The following is a 19,778-nucleotide window of genomic DNA, read 5'->3' on the forward strand; positions in this document are numbered from 1 at the left end:
GGGGAGATCTGGAAAGGGGAAAATTTGAAATGTAAAATAAGAAAATATCCAATAAAAAATGGAAAAAATTAACTCTAAATAAGTCGTAGACCTAAATGTAAGCCTAAAACACTGAAAGTCCTAAAAGCAAACATAGGTAGTACCATGCATGGTATGGATCTATGAAAGAACTTTCTCAATAGAATTTCATTTATGCAGGCATTGAAGCCAATAGTTAACTATGAAGACCACAAACAAAGAAACTCATAAAGCTTCTCTCCAGCTAAAGGCACAAATAAATGAAGCGCTCATTACTGGAAACCTATCCAACTATCGGGAGCTAATGAGGTCACAGACCTTGGAGGAGAACCTACAACCATCACTTTATTATGCTAGCATAATTTCTAACTAAATACTGATCTACAAATAAGTGTAATGCCCACTCTCATCAAAGAAAATCATCAAAGAATCAAAGACCCTTACAGAAAACAATATATCAAAATGCAGAGAACAAGCAACTCTGTGGTGCCCAGCTCCAACCGATACATCTACAACATAATACACATATATTGTATATATTTATATTTATATCAATGGATATTTAAAGGTAACGAGGCCATTGGGCTTGAAGATGGGAAAAGAAGAAGAAAACTATGTGGCTATATTGTAATTTTAGAACTAAAAAAGTTTAAAAACAAGAAATTTTGGATACTATTCTAGTTCCAACACTGTGTTTACAGTAGCAAATGAAGCATCATATGTAATGACCTGAAAGAATGGGCTTTAGATATTATTGCTAGTTATTTGTCTGCTTCATTGTTGTTCACTCAGATAAATTGTCTCAATTAAAATCTCACCCTTTAACCTCATGAAAAAGCCTACCAGCATTTGTCATCTATTCTGAGACCCTTTTGGAACCTAAAGACAAATTTTGGAATTTTCCTCTTGTCACTAGAGCAGTCTAAAAACAATGCGACCTCATTTTCAGTTCCAGCACTTCACCTTCATTTTATACTCTTTCAAAGAACTGATTTATAATCAATTCTGTGTTCTAAAGTTGGCAGCACATTTGATTATTTCTCTAATGGAATTGACCTATACCTTTTCATTCTTCGAAAGCAAATAAATATTAATCATAGAGTTTCATAAAATATTGCAAATGAATTATGAACATGTGAGTTCAAAAAAGAAATAAGTCTAATTAGATGACTATGGGATTGGTTATTAATGTACAGAGAAGGTATTTGGTTAACCTCCTGGAAGTTGGGAAGTACTTCTTGCCAAATGCAATGGATCTTTTGTTGTAGTCTCAGAAATAAAAGAAAGCTGTTAATTGCGTTGTAATTATAGTGGCCTTTCCAATGGCCTTTTTTTTTTTTTTAGCTCATGTAAAACTTGAATTTAACAATTCAAGTGGAATTTGAAAAGGAATGAAGTGTGTCTCAGCTTTAATCTGTTGTAAACAAATTCATCTATTACTGGCAATCATGCATGTGGATATTGCTGGCATTTTTATATCACAAGTCACACTTACTACTCTATTAAAATATTTTAAATATTACATATACAAGTTATCATTTAGAATTTCTAACCACTTTTGACAGATTGATTTCATTCTATATAGTAGAGAGTATGCATATAATTCATTTCTCGCATTAGTTTGTTTGGGGTGGTTGGGATAATTAGATATAATACAGATGTATCAATGTCAAGACAATGTAAAAATCACATAGACACACATCTTAGATATTGTGGTATCTATTTATTATGTAATACTCACGCCTTAATTCAACAGACTCTACATCAGAACGTCATTCATACAGGAGCATTAAATAATATATAGCTACTGCTTTCAGAGTGTTCACCGATCAGCCAGAAGCTTTGAAACAGGAGAGGAATCAAGAGCCCATGTATATGAAAGCCAGTCACTTTTATTTTTATATATTCATTTTTTCCCTTTTTTCTTATATATTTTTAAACTTTTTATTGGTTCTTTGTGAATTTTACATAATGCACTGCAATCCCCCTCCCTCCCTCTCCATATATGGCCTCCCTTGCAACCTCCTTCCCAACAGAAAAAAAAAAAATTCATTGTGGAAACTGTAGTGTGTCACAGTGTGCCCCATAGTATACCCTTTTGTCCACACCTTTGCTTGCAATTGTTGATTGCAGTGACTTGGTCTGATAGGAGACTTCTGGTTTCTGCTACTCTATCAATACTAGATCTTCACTGGGATTCCTCTGTGCTTGCATGTTGTTACCCTGTGTTATGGAGATTCTTTAATTTTGGATCTGTAGGACCAGCACTTCATGTGCTCCAGCAGTTCATAGATGGGTTAGATGTTGGGGTGGGCTAACTCAAAACCCTGGATCTGGGTCTGAGAGGAATCTGATCTGGTCAGTCCACCAGCTTTCCTGCTCTCATGCCTTCAGGGCTGGCTCACACACCACCACCAGGGCCAGCTCTACCCTGCTGCCCAGGAGAGGTGCAGGGCCCACTCTCCAGGTGCTGCAGCAGGTGAGGGACCTGGCTAGCTCTGTCATGCTCATGCTCCACTGCCCTCCCCAGGGGAGGTGCAGGCTCTGCTGAGTGCTGCAGCAAGTGCAGGGCTTTCCTGTTCTTATGACCCTATTGAGGCCAACTCTACTGCCCTCCACTGGTGGTGAGGCAAATCGGAGGGACGGGGATCTCTTCTTTGTCATACCCACTGCATAACAGACAATAGTTAGGGGCGGGTCTCCATTGGCCAGCTCACCTCCAACCCCCACATCCAGAGCCAGCTCTACTGTGTGCTCAGGTGAGGTGGAGGGTCTGCTCTCTGAGTGCTGCAGCAGGTGAGGGACAAGAATAGTTCTCCACTCTGGTGACCTCAGGACCAGCTCTCCTGCCTGCCATTTGTGGCAAGGGAGGAAAGGATGTGGGATGGGGAGGAATCTCTCCCTCACCCATGTCACTTCAGGACAGACTAGCAGAGGGGCCAGCTCTCCCATGCTCTCTCCCTTGGGGCCAGCTCACCAGATCCCTGCCAAGTGCATCAGCTCTACTGTGCTGTGCAGGCAAAGTGCGGGCCTCGCTCTCCTGAATGCTGCAGCTGGTGAAGGGCCAGGCATGTGCTCATGACCCCAGAGCCAGATGTGCCACCTGCCACAGGTGATGAGGGGAAAGGAGGAAGGAGGTTATCTCTCTTTCATCCATGTAACCACACAGAAGACAAGTGGAAGGGCCTGCTTGCCCATGATTGTACTCTTGGAGACCGGCTCACCACCAACTCCTACAATGTGTGGGTTGCTCTTTTGAGTACTACAGCTCTCTAGGGGTGGGGCCAGGTTTCCTGCTTTCATGTCCCCAGGGCCAGCTCTTCTATAATGTCAGATGATGTTTGGCTGCACAGCCCTCAGACATCAATATGTCTCCAGGTGGTAGCCCAGACCAGGGACCTCTGCCCTAGCCTTTGGTGGTCACAGAGCCCTGTTGCTTCAGGGTCATGAACCTATTAGATGTGACCCATGCTGGTAGCAAGGCCAGGACCCACCATGGTCCCAGGGGGCATCACCCTCTATGCATATTAGACTGTTCCTCATGACCCTAAGTTCCACCTCTCTTCATTGTGCACACATCTTTCTGTTCCTCTTTCTCTTCTATTTCTCTACCACTTACTTGCTACCCTTAGAGGTGTCTGGGATCTGAGTGTCTGGTGTCGTCTCAACAGTGGTCTCAGGAGTGCTATGCCTGACTTGTGCATTAGGGCCCCACTCAGGGCCATCTCAGGCATGGTCTGTCTGTCAAGGCCTGCATGGTACCTGATTGGTGGTCATCTGAGGGTCTTCTTTGTCAGGGAATGTTAGGCTGCTAATCATTCAGATGTTCATAAATGAGAATACTGAGTGTAGACATGGCTTCTCTCTTCTTTGCCATCAACTGATGCACATGTGACACAGCAATGTCTCTAGGGGAGGGATAACCTCTTTTTTTTTTTTTTTTTAATATCACCTAATAGACTATAACCCAGGTAGGCGTCACTGACCATGTGGAGACAAAACCATGGAAGATTTGTTATGTAGGGAAAGAAGTCCTCAGAAGTCTAATTGACCTATATTTCCTATTGACTAGGAACTTTTGCCTACTGTGAGTGTTCTCTAATTCGCCCGCGAATAAGGACACCACACACAATAGGGTTCTTCTGCAGCAAGCTTTATGCGTCTTGAGAGGGAGAGCATAAGCTTCACAACCGGAGACCCCAGGCAATCCGAGCCCCTCCCTTTTATAAGAAATTCTCCCTGCCTCGGACGTGGCAAGCCATGATTGGCTCAACACTGATTGCCCCATCCCTGAGGCAGAGCTGCCCGGGGCGGGGATTTCCAGCACAGGATGTTTACGAGTTGTTATTGAGGAAATGACTCAGCACAGGATGTTTACGAGATAGTACTGAGGAAATGACTCAGCACAGGATGTTTACGAGATAGTACTGAGGAAATGACTCAGCACAGGATGTTTACGAGATAGCGGCGCTCCACATCTCCCCCTTTTTTGTCTAATAAAACCAACTGGACACCCAGTATGAGAGGACGGGAACATTGGCCGAATCCTCTTACTCAGAGATGTAAGAACTATGTCCGCAAGCAACAACTAGGCTTGAGTGGGACCCGAAGTTGCTCCGACCTGTCCCTCTGCCATTTTTTCGAGGAGGGGAAGACTAGGGCAGGAAACCCCCACTAGACGGCATATTCCCCAGGTGGGACGGGGGGACCACCTGTGCGATGCATTGCTCTACAATCCTCTAGGGCTGCTGAAGCTCACCCGCTAAAGCGCGGGCAGCCAGCGACCAGTGGTGCAAATCGATTTTGTTTAAGCGCCGCCAACCATACCTGTGCAGATTGCCCCTGCTCCAAGGCAGCAAGCGCCTGGGATATCATGATTTTGTCTCTATTATTTTTCTTATATAATTTGCAAATTAACCATAAGCTAGATACCGATCCGAAGCAAAGGAGAATTCCAAACAAACCCACCCCCACCCATTCCTTAAAATAAGAAACAGCAGAAGAAATCCATGACGAAAAGCCTTCGGTCAAGGAGAGGTCAAGTCTGGTGGAATTGATTTAGACGATGGCCAATCTAAGTTTCTGGAGGGTTTGATCAAAATCAGACGTCCAATTATATAGCAGCTGTTGGGACAAACTCTTAGAAAGATTAGCGGCATATGTGAAATTATAGCATCATGTTTTTTGCCTTGTTCAACCCTTCCTCCGACACGATTTTTTCATTGGACAGGGTTAGGCCCAAATGTTGCATAATGTCTCTCCCCCAAAGGTTTACTGGGAGCGGGAGCACATAAGGTTCGAATTTACCCTTTTGTCCCTCAGGAGCCTTCCAGGTCAAACTCATTGAGCTTATGGCAGGGCATGAATGATATCCCAGACCTTGTAGAGAGTGGGACGATTTTGTAGTGGGCCAAGCTTTTGGCCACCAGTGCGTGGATATAATGCTTTTGTCTGCCCCGGTATCAAGAATACCTTCAAACCTTTTTCCATTTACTTCGAGGCAGAGTTTGGGCCTTTCATTCAGGGATACAACAAGGTAGGCTGAATCAGTTCCTGACGACCCCATCGTTTTGGGACTGGGGCCTGGGGAGTCCTCCCAGAGGGTGTCGGGGAGGAGCAGCAATTGAGCTATCCTATCTCCTGCACTGATGGAAAACACGCCCCTGGGGCTGGAACATAAGACCTGTATTTCGGGGGAGTGTAGATGGTCAACAACCCCAGGATGGACCACTAGGCCCCGTAAGGTGAGTGATCCTCGTCCGAGGATAAGGCCCATGGTCCCAGGGGGCAAAGGTGACATTGGCTCTATAGGTACTGGTTGGATACTCATTTGGGGCATTAGTAGGAGGTCGGAGGCGGCACGCAGGTCCACCCTTGTGGGTCTTCCTGGGTCGCTTCTTCCGCCATCCCGGATGTTCTGACAAACCGGTTCCCATATCTTTGAGGGCCCTGGGACCGTGGGCCCAGTGACCCGTTTTTTGACACATTGGGAGCAGGAACATTTAATGGAGGCAAAAGCCTTCCCTGTATATCTCGCACTGAGCGACATTGATCTGCTCTGTGGTACCCTTTACCACACCTCGTGCAGAGGGTCAAGACCCCCCCTTTCTTGTCTGGGGCTTTGCAATCTCTTTTGAAATGTCCAGGCTTACCACAATTAAAACAGGTCCGTTCACCGGTCTTCTTTTGTGGAGGATGCTTTTGTGCTAACATGATGGCGGCCGCGAGGCCAGTATTGCTAAGTGGACCTCCAAGCTCTCTACACACTCTTAGCCATTCTTGCAACCCTTTTGATTTTCTAGGAGCAATGGCATTCCTGCATTCCTGGGTGGCTTGTTCAAAAATCAGTTGCTCAATAAAGGGTCCTATCCCCTCTGGGTCCCCAAAGATTTTTCCTGCCGCCTCCACCATGCGTGCGACGAAGTCGGCAAAGGGCTCCTGGGGCCCTTGAACAATTTTTGTAAGCTGATTGGTGGTTTCTCCCTTGTGATTAAGTGACTTCCAGGCCCGTATGGCTGTGCTGGAAATCTGGGCGTACGCCCCCCAATGGTAATTAATTTGATCTGCGGCCCACGGGCCTTGGCCTGTTAAAAGGTCAAATGTCCAATCCCGCTGCTCTTGCGTAAGGGCTATTGCGTTGGCCCTGGCCTGGGACTGGGCTGCCTCATGCCACAAGGCTTTCCATTCTATGTATTGTCCCATGGTAGGCAAGGCGGCCTTAACCACCATTTGCCAATCACTAGGTGTCATGGCAGTTTGTGCCATTCTTTCAAGAATCATAATAGTAAAATTAGCATTGGGACCATATTTTCTTACTGATTCTGCAAGATCTTTTATCTGACTATAGTCTACAGGAGCGTAGATTCTCCCCCCTTCCTGTTCATAAACAGGAAACGCTAAGTGTAGCTTGCGGAGGATCCTTTGGGGAAAAAAGGAAGTTGTGGATGACCGGGCCTCATAAGGTGGGGGAGCGGAGGGAATGGCGGCAGCCAACAATCTCCTATCCTTAGAGAAGACACCGGACGCGGGCTTACTTGACTCAGGTCGCCCGCCTTCATCTGGGTGATACCTTTCTCCTTTATATCTAACTGCTTCTTCTTCTAACTCGCCCTCTTCCTCCGAGGTCAGCTTACTATCCTCGGTTTCAGAAGAATCCGAGGTATCTCTTAGGTGGAGGGCAGCCAGTTCTCGGGTCGGATATAACCCGGGCCTGCTGCTCCCCTTCTCTCCCTTTCTATTTCTCCCGGGAGGTCCTTTTTCACTTCCCTCTTTTGCCTTTTTTACGGTTTTTGTGCGCACACCCATCCTCTCACTACGCTCGGATTCTGACATACCTTCCTGCATAGCTTCTAAAACCTTTTGCCCTTTCTTTCGGGCTAGGAACCATACAACCAAAGCCACGAAGACGATAATTAAAGCCTCGGGCAATCCCTCCCACGGCCCAGTTAGTTGAAGGGAGTGCGAAAGGGTCAGGTAAAATTCAGGCATACCTTTCCGAGACGTAGTTCCTGCAGTTCTGGACCCTCCCCGTCACCGAGGGATCTCCGACGGTGCTCACGATGTTCTTTGTTTTCCCGGGTTTTCGGCACCAGATGTGAGTGTTCTCTAATTCGCCCGCGAATAAGGACACCACACACAATAGGGTTCTTCTGCAGCAAGCTTTATGCGTCTTGAGAGGGAGAGCATAAGCTTCACAACCGGAGACCCCAGGCAATCCGAGCCCCTCCCTTTTATAAGAAATTCTCCCTGCCTCGGACGTGGCAAGCCATGATTGGCTCAACACTGATTGCCCCATCCCTGAGGCAGAGCTGCCCGGGGCGGGGATTTCCAGCACAGGATGTTTACGAGTTGTTATTGAGGAAATGACTCAGCACAGGATGTTTACGAGATAGCGGCGCTCCACAGCCTACCATTAAATTTAATTTATAACATCTTCTCCACAAAACCAGGCACTTAGTTTTCCATAGAAGTAGCCTGTTTCATCACATTAACATGCATTTTGCTAAGGCATTTTCTGTTTATACAAAATAAAAAGAATTTTTATTCACCCAGTAATTTTTTACTTGGTATTGAAGATTGAGAGAATTATACCTTTTCTGACATTACTTTTCAATTTAAATGTGCTACTATTGTTCCCATGATCAGATAAGACACAAAGGTATGTTTCTCTTCATAAGGGCCTTGGGCCGCTTCCTATTATGATTCTTTTGTTTCATAGCTAACTTACTTACAGAATATTTATTCTATGCTTCTAGTCAATTGCTAATCTCCCTTGTAGTCCACTTTCCTTTCTTGATTTCTTTCATCTTACCATGAGAACAGGAGAATCTTGATTTTAACTATTATTTATGTCATTTTTTTTCTCATCTTCTTTTCAGCTTCATATCTGACTTTATCCACACTCTGTTTTAAATGTGCCATTGCCTGGTGGCCACAGAACTGTCCCTAGACTACCTTTTCGTGTTCTTTTACAATCAACTTGTATGTAGCTTTAAATTAAGTCCCTCTCTTGTAGACAGTCAGATGGTGCCTTTTAGTCTAACTGACAACAGCTTCTTTAGCCTATCCATTTCTCATGTGATGTGTTGATATGCTTGGACCTATACCTTCCCTTTTGCTTTTCATACTCCATACATTTCACATCTTTATTATTATTATTATTATTATTATTATTATTATTATTATTATTATCATGCTCTTTTTATTATATGGATATTATCTAGCATAAAGTTTTAATTTCTTTAATATTTTAAATTCTTTCTTGAATATTTTCTTAGTGCTTTCATTAGAGCTCACACAATTTTCATTTGATACACTCTAATTCAGATTTATATGGAAAATTTAAATAATATATCTCCACCCATTGCTTTGTGTTACTTTTACATATTTCCACAAACATTAAAAATAGAACCAAAATATGTTATAATTTCACTTTACATGATTCCTATTAGATTAAGATAATAGAAGCAAAAATAACTGTGTAGTTATTAGTTGTGTTGCTTTGAACTTCTAGTTCACTATTTTCATATCCGTTGTTTCTCTTATGGACTTGTTATTATGTGGTATCATTTCCTCATTTCACAGTGCTTTGTTTCCACCCACCTTTTTTTATGTGGCAATTGTCAGCTATATTAGATTTTTTTTTTTAAAAATTCAGTCTACCAATACAATTTACATATGTATATACCTTTTATGCAATTTTCTTTTAAGTTAAAAAAATAAACAAAAGTATGCAATCACACTGTCTTCTGTAACCACCTGCTGACTGCCTACACTGCCACTCTTTGCTTTTTTCTTGTAGACTCAAATTACCATCACAGCATTGCATCTGGCAAGGAGAATGTTGGTAGTTTTTCATAATGCAGATCTGCTAGCTGTGATTTGTCTCAGGTTTCGTTTTCCAGGAAATGTTTGACTTCACATATGATTTTAAAGAATAATTTTGCTGTCTATAGATTTTAGGTTGACAATGGTTTGCTTGTTTTGTTTATTTCTTAAGAGAGAAATAGATGTGTTGATGTGTTCTCACTTTTTTAATGATTTATTTTACTTTATTTGTCTGTCTGTCTGTCTGAGTCTCTACCACATATGTGTAGGTGCTGGTGAATAGCAAAAGGAGGTGTTAGATTTCAGTTAGGCTCCCAGATCTGGAGTCACGAGCCTCCCAGAAGGGATGCTGGGAATCAGACTGTGGTCTTCTGGGAGAGGAAGAGGTACTTGTAAGTGCCCAGCCTTCTTTCCTGCCCTCATCTGAAGATTTTAACATGTCATCCGAGAGCTTTATGGTCTCTGTTACCTCCAGGAAATCAGCTGTTAATCTTGAAGGGTCTCTCCAGTATAATTGTTTTCTTATTGCTCGAAGACTTAGTTTTAATGATAGTAATACTATAATTTGTTACCTATGGTGTCACTCTGTGTTTATCTTACTTTAACTTTGGGATTTTGAGAACTGTCAGCCATTATTTCTTATATTTTTCTACCTCTTTCATCTTCTTGAATTTTCCCTTCCCCCTTCTCCAGGTTTGGTCAAGGATCTTCTGCACTTCTTTGAAGCTCTATTCATGCTTCTTTATTCTGTTCTCTGTTTCTTAGGCTGCAGAATTTCTATTGACCTGTCTTAAGTAAGGTTCCTGATTCTTTGAACAGCACAATCTATTACTGAATTTACTATGGAGGCTTTTGTTAAAATCACTGAACTCTTTAAAATTTCTCCTGAGTGATTTTGAACAATCAATACCTTTTAATTCATACTCTAGTGAGATTATTACATGCTTCTTTAATTACCTTGATGTGGTTTCCTTCAGTAGTTTGAAAATATTTGTAAAGGGTTTCTTTGGAGCTTTTAAGATCAGCAACCATGTCTTTTACAATAAAGAACTTTGCCTGCTTTAAAATCAACAGCAGCAGCAGCAACAGCAATAGCAATAGATTTTAATCTCTTGTTTATTTGAATGTCTCACAGTCTTTAAGAGATAGTGGTTCTAGTAGTGCTGGCCCACTAGGGATATGCACAGGGGAAAGAGGATTTGGTACTACTATTTGTAGCTTCCTGGATGATGGAGCTAATCAGGAAGTGCCTTAGGCTTTTAAGAATAGTGAGTGGGTTGGCTATGATAATGTCAAGAGATTTCAGATGAGGGCCCACAGGCTCAAGGGGAGCAATTTTGGAGGTGCCATGGTCTGGTCCCTAGCTATGATGACTTCACTGGTTCTTTTTGTAACCAGGGCAAATTTGACCTCTATCTTAAAGAAAGATCTCCATGTTCATAGTCTAGGTAATAAGGGCCCTTCCTATAAACTGCTTTAGCCTGTAATTGGTCAAATTATTTCAACAAGTTCAATAAGAGCAGCTCTGGTGCAGTGGGTTCTATGTTGTACTTCCTAAGAAGATAATAGAAGTAACTTATCCTCCAGCATGAATTGAATCATACACCTGCATAACTGCCATGCAGGGCCTGTCTGCAGTATCATCTGTGATGTAATCAGGCATGGTCTTCACTTTTCAGCTTTGTGCAAGCTCTAAGCATTCTTTCATGATTCTTGAAATTCCACCTTATATATGCCCAGCTTTTACAATAAAACACACATCCACATCAAGAGCATCCCTGAAAATAAGAGATAATGGTCCTTTAAGATAATATTTTGTGGGGGTGCCTTGCCAGTGGAGTCTCTGGACACCTGCAAGGACCCACACAGGATTCCCCACGGGATCCTAAGGCCTCTAGTGAGTGGAACACAACTTCTGTCAGAAGGCAGATGTGAACACCAGATATCTGGGCACATTCCCTACAAGAAGAGAGCTTGCCTGCAGAGAATACTCTGACCACTGAAATTAAGGAGAGATCTAGCTTCCTAGGTCTGCTGATAGAGGCTAACAGAGTCACCTGAGGAACAAACTCTAACCAGAGACAACTATAACAGCTAGCTTCAGAGATTACCAGATGGTGAAAGGCAAACGTAAGAATCCTACTAACAGAAATCAAGACCACTCACCATCATCAGAACGCAGCACTCCCACCCCACCTAGTCCTGGGCACCGCAACACATCCGAATATCTAGACCCGGATTTAAAAGCATATCTCATGATGATGGTAGAGGACATCAAGAAGGACTTTAATAACTCACTTAAAGAAATACAGGAGAACACTGCTAAAGAGTTACAAGTCCTTAAAGAAAAACAGGAAAACACAACCAAAGAGGTATAAGTCCTTAAAGAAAAACAGGAAAACACATCCAAACAGATGATGGAAATGAACAAAACCATACTAGACCTAAAAAGGGAAGTAGACACAATAAAGAAAACCCAAAGTGAGGCAACACTGGAGATAGAAACCCTAGGAAAGAAATCTGGAACCTTAGATGTGAGCATCAGCAACAGAATACAAGAGATGGAAGAGAGAATGTCAGGTGCAGAAGATTCCATAGAGAACATCGGCACAACAATCAAAGAAAATACAAAACGCAAAAGGATCCTAACTCAAAACATCCAGGAAATACAGGACACAATGAGAAGACCAAACCTACGGATAATAGGAGTTGATGAGAATGAAGATTTTCAACTTAAAGGGCCAGCAAATATCTTCAACAAAATTATAGAAGAAAATTTCCCAAACCTAAAGAAAGAGATGCCCATGATCATACAAGAAGCCTACAGAACTCCAAATAGACTGGACCAGAAAAGAAATTCCTCCTGACACATAATAATCAGAACAACAAATGCACTAAATAAGGATAGAATATTAAAAGCAGTAAGGGAGAAAGGTCAAGTAACATATAAAGGCAGGCCTATCAGAATTACACCAGACTTTTCACCAGAGACTATGAAAGCCAGAAGGGCCTGGACAGATGTAATACAGACACTAAGAGAACACAAATGCCAGCCCAGGCTACTATACCCAGCCAAATTCTCAATTACCATAGATGGAGAAACCAAAGTATTCCATGACAAAACCAAATTCACATGTTATCTTTACACGAATCCAGCCCTTCAAAGGATAATAACAGAAAAAAAACCAATACAAGGACAGAAATCACGCCCTAGAAAAAGCAAGAAAGTAATCCCTCAACAAACCAAAAAGAAGACTGCCACAAGAACAGAAAGCCAACTCTAACAACAAAAACAACAGGAAGCAACAATTACTTTTCCTTAATATCTCTTAATATCAATGGACTCAATTACCCAATCAAAAGACATAGACTAACAGACTGGCTACACAAACAAGACCCAACATTTTGCTGCTTACAGAAAACTCTACCCAGAGAAAAAGGTAGACACTAGCTCAGAGTGAAAGAATGGAAAACAATTTTCCAAGCAAATGGTCTGAAGAAACAAGCTGGCGTAGCCATTCTAATATCGAATAAAATCGACTTCCAACCCAAAATTATCAAAAAAGACAAGGAGGGACACTTCATACTCATCAAAGGTAAAATCCTCCAAGAGGAACTCTCAATTCTGAATATATATGCTCCAAATGCAAGGGCAGCCACATTCATTAAAGACACTTTAGTAAAGCTCAAAGCACACATTGCACCTCACAAAATAATAGTGGGAGACTTCAACACACCACTTTCATCAATGGAAAGATCGTGGAAACAGAAAATAACAGGGATAACAGTGAAACTAACAGAAGTTATGAAATAAATGGACTTAACAGATATCTACAGAACATTTTATCCTAAAACAAAAGTATATACCTTCTTCTCAGCACCTCACGGAACCTTCTCCAAAATTGACCATATAATTGGTCATAAAAGAGGCCACAACAGATACAAAAATATTGAAATTGTCCCATGCATCCAATCAGACCACCATGAATTAAGGCTGATCTTCAATAACAACATAAATAATGGAAAGCCAACATTCACGTGGAAACTGAACAAAACTCTTCTCAATGATACCTTGGTCAAGGAAGGAATAAAGAAAGAAATTAAAGACTTTTTAGAATTTAATGAAAATGAAGTCACAACATACCCAAACCTATGGGACACAATGAAAGCATTTCTAAGAGGGAAACTCATAGCTCTGAGTGCCTCCAAAAAGAAACTGGAGAGAGCACACACTAGCAGCTTGACAACACATCTAAAAGCTCTAGAAAAAAAAGGAAGAAAATTCACCCAAGAGGAGTAGACGGCAGGAAATAATCAAACTCAGGGGTGAAATCAACCAAGTGAAAACAAGAAGAACTATTCAAAGAATTAACCAAACGAGGAGTTGGTTCTTTGAGAAAATCAACAAGATAGATAAACCCTTAGCTAGACTCACTAGAGGGCACAGGGACAACATCCTAATGAACAAAATCAGAAATGAAAAGGGAGACATAACAAGAGATCCTGAAGAAATCCAAAACACCATCAGATCCTTCTACAAAAGGCTATATTCAACAAAACTGGAAAACCTGGACGAAATGGACAAATTTCTAGACAGATACCAGGTACCAAAGTTAAGTCAGGATCAAGTTAACGATCTAAATAGTCCCATATCTACTAAAGAAATAGAAGCAGTCATTAATAGTCTCTCAGGCAAAAAAAGCCCAGGACCAGATGGGTTTAGTGCAGAGTTCTACCAGACCTTCAAAGAAGATCTAATTCCAGTTCTGCACAAACTATTCCACAAAATAGAAGTAGAAGGAACTCTACCCAACTCATTCTATGAAGCCACAATTTCTGTGATACTTACACCACAGAAAGATCCAACAAAGATAGAAAACTTCAGACCAATTTCCCTTATGATTATCGATGCAAAAATACTCAATAAAATTCTCACTAACTGAATCCAAGAACACATTAAAGCAATCATCCATCCTAACCAAGTAGGTTTTATTCCAGAGATGCATGGATGGTTTAATATATAGTAATCCATCAACATAATCCATTATATAAACAAACTCAAAGACAAAAACCACATGATCATCTCGTTAGATGTGGAAAAAGCATTTGACAAGATCCAACACCCATTCATGATAAAAGTCTTGGAAAGATCAGGAATTCAAGGCCCATACCTAAACATTATAAAAGCAATCTACAGCAAACCAGTGGCAAACATCAAAGTAAATGGTGAGAAGCTTGAAGCAATCCCTCTAAAATCAGGGACTAGACAAGGCTGCCCACTTTCTCCCTCCCGATTCAACATTGAACTTGAAGTCCTAGCCAGAGCAATTCGACAACAAAAGGAGATCAAGGGGATACAAATTGAAAAAGATGAAGTTAAAATATCACGTTTTGCAGATGATATGATAGTATATATAAGTGACCCTAAAAATTTCAACCGAGAACTCCTAAACCTGATAAATAGGTTCGGTGAAGTAGCTGGATATAAAATTAACTCAAACAAGTCCATGGCCTTTCTCTACACAAAGAATAAACAGGCTGAGAAATAATTTAGGGAAACAACACCCTTCTCAAAAGTCACAAATAATATAAAATATCTTGGCGTGACTCTAACTAAGGAAGTGAAATATCTGTATGAGAAGAACTTCAAGTCTCTGAAGAAAGAAATTTAAGAAGATCTCAGAAGATGGAAAGATCTCCCATGCTCATGGATTGGCAGAATCAGCATTGTAAAAATTTCCATCTTGCCAAAAGCAATCTACAGATTCAATGCAATCCCCATCAAAATTCCAACTCATTCTTCAACGAATTAGAAAGTGCAATCTGCAAATTCATCTGGAATAACAAAAAACCTAGGAGAGCAAAAACTCTTCTCAAGGATAAAAGAACCTCTGGTGGAATCACCATGCCTGACCTAAAGCTCTACTACAGAGCAATTGTGATAAAAACTGCATGGTACTGGTATAGTGACAGACAAGTAGACCAATGGAATAGAATTGAAGACAGAGAAATGAACCCACACACCTATGGTCACTTGATCTTCGACAAGGGAGCTAAAACCATCCAGTGGAAGAAAGACAGAATTTTTAACAAACGTTGCTAGCACAACTGGCGGTTATCATGTAGAAGATTGTGAATTGATTCATTCCTATCTCCTTGTACTAAGGTCAAATATAAGTGGATCAAGGAACTTCACAGAAAACCAGAGATACTGAAACTTATAGAGAAGAAAGTGGAGAAAAGCCTAGAAGATATGGGCACAGGGGAAAAATTTCTGAATAGAACAGCAATGGCTTGTGCTGTAGATTAAGGATTGACAAATGGTACCTCATGAAACTGCAAAGCTTCTGCCAGGCAAAAGACACCTGCAATAATACAAAAAGGCCACCAACAGATTGGGAAAGGATCTTTACCTATCTTAAATTAGATAGGGGACTAATATCCAATATATATAAATAACTCAAGAGGGTGGACTCCAGAAAATCATATAACCCCATTAAAAATGGGGCTCAGAGCTAAACAAAGAATTCTCACCTGAGGAATACCGAATGGCTGAGAAGCACCTGAAAAAATGTTCAACATCCTTAATCATTAGAGAAATGGAAATCAAAACAACCATGAGAATCCATCTCACACCAGTCAGAATGGCTAAGATCAAAAATTCAGGTGACAGCAGATGCTGGCAAGGATGTGGAGAAAGAGAAACACTCCTCCACTGTTGGTGGGATTGCAAGCTTTTACAACCACTCTGGAAATCAGTCTGCCAATTCCTCAGAAAATTGGACATAGTACTACCGGAGGATCCCACAATACCTCTCCTGGGCATATATCCAGAAGATGTCCCAACCGGTAAGAAGGACACATGCTCCACTATGTTCATAGCATCCTTATTTATAATAGCCAGAAGCTGGAAAGAACCCAGATGCCCCTCAACAGAGGAATGGATACAGAATATGTGGTACATTTACACAATGGAGTACTACTCAGGTATTAAAAAGAATGAATTTATGAAATTCCTAGGCAAATGGTTGGACCTGGAGGGCATCATCCTGAGTGATGTAACACAATCACAAAAGAACTCAAATGATATGTAGTCACTGATAAGTGAATATTAGCCCAGAAACTTAGTATAGCGAGATATAAGATACAATTTGCAAAACACATGAAACTGAAGAAGAACGAAGACCAAAGTGTGGACACTTTGCCCCTTCTTAGAATTGGAAACAATCACCCATGGAAGGAATTACAGAGACAAAGTTTGGAGCTGAGACAAAAGGATGGACCATCTAGAGACTGTCATATCCAGGGATCCATCCCATAATTAGCCTCCAAAGGATGACACCATTGCATACACTAGCAAGCATTTGCTTAAAGGAACCTGATATAGCAGTCTCTTGTTAGACTAGGCCGGGGCCTAGCAAACACAGAAGTGGATGCTCACAGTCAGCTATTGGATGTATCACAGGGCTCCCAATGGAGGAGCTAGAGAAAGTATCCAAGGAGCTAAAGGGAACTGCAACCCTGTAGGTGCAACAACATTATGAACTAACCAGTACCCCCTGGAGCTCTTGATTCCAGCTGCATATGTATCAAAAGATGGCCTAGTCGGCCATCACTGGAAAGAGAGGCCCATTGGACACACAAACTTTATATGCCCCAGTACAGGGGAACGTCAGGGCCAAAAAAATGGGAATGGGTGGGTAAGCAATTGGTGGGGAGGGTATGAGGTACTTTTGGGATAGCATTGGAAATGTAATTGAGGAAAATACGTAATAAAAAATAAATAATAAAAAAGAATATTTTGTAAGAAGTTCACATACTGCTTACTCTTCTAGGTATCAGTTAATGCTTAATTGTAGAAAAAAAAAATATGAATTCTCCCACCTCCCTCCCTTTCAAGTTCTAGCTTTTCTGTTGCTGTGGTAATCAAACACCATGACCAAAAACAATTTTGGTGAAATGCAATGTATTTCAAGTTATTCATCGCAGTGGGTCATCAAGGAAAGCCATGACAGGAACTCAAAGCAGGAGTTTGTAACAGGAACCAACAGAGACACACTGCCTGCTGGCTTGCTCCCTGCTTCATTCTTAGCCTGACTTTTTATATAGTCCAGGTCCACTTGCCAAGGATGGTGGTAGCCACAGTGGGTACCTTTCCATATTCATCATCTGTCAAGAATGTTCCCCACAGATATTAGTCATACCAATTAGATCTAGGGAGTTCTTTGGTTGTCTCTCTTTCCATGTGTGTCAAGTTGACAACAAAAGTGATCTGGTGAGTAGAAAGATCTTTTTCTTCCAAGACCACATGTTTGTCTCTCCTGCCTCCTGTCTACCTTGCTTCTTAGCCCTTTCCTTGCCTTTTGCCCTAAGCTTTGGTTCTTCTTGACAGCATGCATTTCCCTTGCTTTTTTCTTTTTTCTTCCCAGCTATACTGTGAGTTCTTGGAGGCCATGGTCAGTTACCATCTTTTCCTGCTGTGTCCTTTGTATGAGAGGGCCTGAAACTTAACACTGGTGGCACATGCCTTTAATCCCAGCACTTGGGAGGCAGAGGCAGGAGAATTTCTGAGTTTGTGGCCAGCCTGGTCTACAGAGTGAGTTCCAGGACAGCCAGGGCTACACAGAGAAACCCTGTCTCAGAAAAACCAAAAATAAATAAAACAAATAAAATGTGTAAATAAAGAAACATAACAATATTGACAGTTGATAATTAGTACTTTCCCAGCCATCTAGTATTAAATAATCACTAACTAGATGTTAGTAATTCCTGTAGATACACAAGACACAAAACACAGTAGGAACCTGGGCAGTTGAAGGTGTGCCTTTCTCTAGTCTAGGTGATCATTTAAAGAAAAGATGTACTTTTTGATATTTAAATACATCGAGAAAGTATACCAGGATAAAAAAGTAAAAAGGTATGGTATGCCACAGCCCAGACACAGACAGCCCCCCTCAATCCGTGGGAATCAGGGTCTCAGACAGATGGGCATAGAGTCGGCGAAAATGGGGTGACAAACAGACAGGACACAAGGGAGTGTGTTGAATCTGAATGTAATTTGTCAAATTGACCATCAAACATTTTATACAGAAGAAAATAGGGAAGTTAGGTGACACATCGGCAAGGTACAAATGAGGTTACTGGATGCTTAATGACTCTTACACAAAACAGAGGAATGTAAACACAAAGACTGGCAGGAACTGGGCAATAAAACAACTGAGACAAAGTCAGCTGTAAGGTCAGCTATAGTCTTAGAAGCCAGTTGTGAGGTTTTACACTCCCAGGGCAAGGGCTTTCATGTCCAAGTCATGGTTCTAATTAGGTAGTTCTACTCTAGCTAACCTTCTCATGAATAAAGCAATACTCTAAAAGCACAGCCCGATCTACTTCCTAAACCATTGTAAATTCCTGTATATGGGAGCTATGTGGCTTTTATTCTAAATGATAGTGTGGGGGGACTTTCTACTGATAAGTAATGTAGTCTGCCATACATAACTATAATAAGAATTCTAAACTTACATTGCTAAGCTTGCCCTGAGATTTATAACTCTATGCAGTAGATAGTAATGCCTGATTTCTTTCACTATCTCTCTTACAATACTAAAGGCAATTCTGAATGTCACTGAATAGGCAACATTCTTACTGAATTCCAAGCCCAGGGTTGGCTCAAGGACTACCTAGGGCATTGGTGAAGGCCAGGAAGCAAAGTTCAATTTTGCTTAGGTATTTGGAAAGTCATTGCTTGGAGGCACCTATAACAAAACAATACTGAAAGGAAGCACACAGATCCATTCTCAAGGACAAAATTGGAGCATATGTGCTATGGAATGCCACAGTTCCAGGAGACTTAAGTTTTCATGAAACTCTACCTCGGGATTGCATCCAGGTGTTTGGCCTGTCACTACTGGAGTGGATGTAGCAATGGGACATAGAAACTAATGATAGAAGTAGCTCATGCAAAGAACCTCTCTATGGAGGCGACACGGACTGTGACATGATGATAATTTATGCTGTTGCTGATGAGGGAGACATTGTCAAGAGTCACATTAAGCTTTGGAGGACATGGCTGAGCCAGAAATGGCATTCTATAAAATTTCCACTACAGACTGCCTGTTCACAAGGGCAAGCAGTGGCTTGTAGCTGTTTTGTTAAATGCTTGAGTGAAAGATAGTGTAACAATTGTGAGAATGGCCCCATGAATTTGACTCCTGGTTCTATTACATTGTATTCTTTTCCAAATCACTGGTTTATGCTTTCCACATACACCATTGTGCTTTTCAGGACAGGGTATATGTGTTCTTAAGAAGACTGCTCTGTTTGCTTTGCCTGAATAAAAAGATTCATAATTCTCCCAGGAAATAAGTAGTATGTTTTCATTTTAATGGAGAGTTTGACCTAAAGCAGAATGTCTGACTGACCTCTTTTCAGGAATT

General features: G+C 41.4%; 1 pseudogene; it reads right to left on the reverse strand.

Moving 5' to 3' along the window:
- Positions 1-3,817: 3,817 nt before the first annotated feature.
- On the reverse strand, positions 3,818-3,937 carry LOC115032491 (small nucleolar RNA SNORA17; annotated as a pseudogene).
- Positions 3,938-19,778: the final 15,841 nt, after the last annotated feature.

This window comes from Mus caroli, unplaced genomic scaffold (assembly GCF_978045245.1).
Source record: "Mus caroli unplaced genomic scaffold, Mus_caroli_1 scaffold_1, whole genome shotgun sequence".
NCBI lineage: Eukaryota > Metazoa > Chordata > Mammalia > Rodentia > Muridae > Mus > Mus caroli.